Genomic DNA, 1,941 nt, shown 5'->3' with positions numbered 1-1,941 from the left:
TTCACTACAGAATAATTTTCATTGCACCTTAATCTTCATTACTCCTTGTTTCAGCTACATCCGTATCTTCCATTCATTCTTATATCTTATATTAGTTACATCTTTACAATATCTTTATATCTTCTCTGTTCCGTCTTTTGAAAAATTGAAAATGAGAGGGAAGGATTTCCAGTCTCCCGCTCCCTCCCCTTTTAGTCGCCTTGTACGACACACAGGGAATACGAGGCAAGTATACTTTCTTCCCTATCACCAGGGATAACAGCATCTGGTGTTCCCAGACGGTCACCCATCCAAGTACTAACCAGACCCAACGTTGCTTAACTTCCCTGATCGGACGATATATATATATATATATATATATATATATATATATATATATATATATATATATATATATATATATATATATATATATATATATATATTATATATATATATATATATATATATATATATATATATATATATATATATATATAACACTGAAAACAATGAATTTCCCAAATAACAAAAATGGAAGCGCCGGGGTTTGAACCCGGGTCCTCTCGCATGCCAATCGAGTGCTCTACCACTGAGCTACGCCCCCAAGAATATATTTTGTGACATAGTATTATATGAAGTACTGAGATTACCACGGCAAAATAGTGTTTGACCGACCGTTGCCAACTAGCCGGCAAAATAACCACAGGGTAAATCTCCATGTTGCTGTCGTGTTTTCCTCTCAATTTTCCACGAAGAAATGAGTTTTACTTTTGTATTGTCGTTGCAATAGACTGGAACTAAGCAATAGACTGGAACTAAGCAATAGACTGGAACTAAGCTGACCTGGTATGAGGTCAGAGCCCTCATTATCATCCCTGCTAACTACCGGAAGCAGATTAAGTCGTTCCACAACCGATGTCCGGCCCATGCTAACTCTAATGTGCCCAGCAGTTGGAGGAGGATCGCCAGAAGCTTCTGGAAGATATCAAGGACGTCTTGGTGGACCTGACCCTTTCAGATAAGGTCGAAAACCCCAATTTATTGTGAAGATCTTCACTATAACGTTGGACGAACATACTGAATGTTGCACACATGTGATGCGGACAAAATGAAAAAAGAAAAAGACAAAAAATATGTCTGGTGTGGGTCTCGAACCCACGACCTTGAGTGTGTGAGACTCACGCTCTACCACTGAGCTAACCAGACAATAGAAAAATACGTCTGTTTCTTCAATTTGAATTAATGAAAATCTTTGCGAGGCAGCGTTTAGAAAAGAGAGATGTCTTTGACGAAATTTACTTGCTTGGCTCCTTCTTATGTTCCTCATTATCGAAAGTAAACATACTGAAGGATATATATATATATATATATATATATATATATATATATATATATATATATATATATATATATATATATATATATATATATATATATATATATATATATATATATATATATATATTGGAAAGGATTACAATTTTGCGCGTGATCGAGTATATTCCTATGAGTCCACGGGGAAAATGAAACATGACAAGTTCCCAAGTGCACTTTCATGTAATAACCACATCATCAGGGGAGACACAAGAGAGACATATAACAGTCAGTTGATATACAACGAAGAGACGTAGCTAGTACGCCATTTGGTAAACATGTGATTGTCCGAGACAGACAACAAGCGTATCATAAACTAATTATGTGGACAAGATGAATTCCTTACAAATTTTATCAACACTAAATTTATGCAATTTGTATAGACAATCACTTATATCAAGATTATAATTCTTTGTGCATTTAATGATAGAAGATTCAATGATATTTCTCGTGGTACTGGAGTTAGAGATTATAATGCCATCTCAGTTATTAACTCTAACTCCAGTACCACGAGAAATATCACTGAATCTTCTATTATTAAATACACAAAGAATTATAAACCTTAAGGAAACATGCAACATGGCG

At 34.8% G+C, this 1,941-nt stretch overlaps 1 non-coding gene across 1 annotated transcript; it reads right to left on the bottom strand.

Annotated features, from left to right (window-relative positions):
* Nucleotides 1-1,116: 1,116 nt before the first annotated feature.
* On the bottom strand, nt 1,117-1,188 carry TRNAV-CAC (transfer RNA valine (anticodon CAC)). The gene has a single exon. It is a non-coding gene; the product is annotated as a tRNA-Val (tRNA).
* Between the last annotated feature and the right edge of the window lie 753 nt (nt 1,189-1,941).

Source organism: Panulirus ornatus, chromosome 42 (genome assembly GCF_036320965.1).
Source record: "Panulirus ornatus isolate Po-2019 chromosome 42, ASM3632096v1, whole genome shotgun sequence".
NCBI lineage: Eukaryota > Metazoa > Arthropoda > Malacostraca > Decapoda > Palinuridae > Panulirus > Panulirus ornatus.
This window is presented reverse-complemented; position numbering and strand designations above follow the sequence as displayed.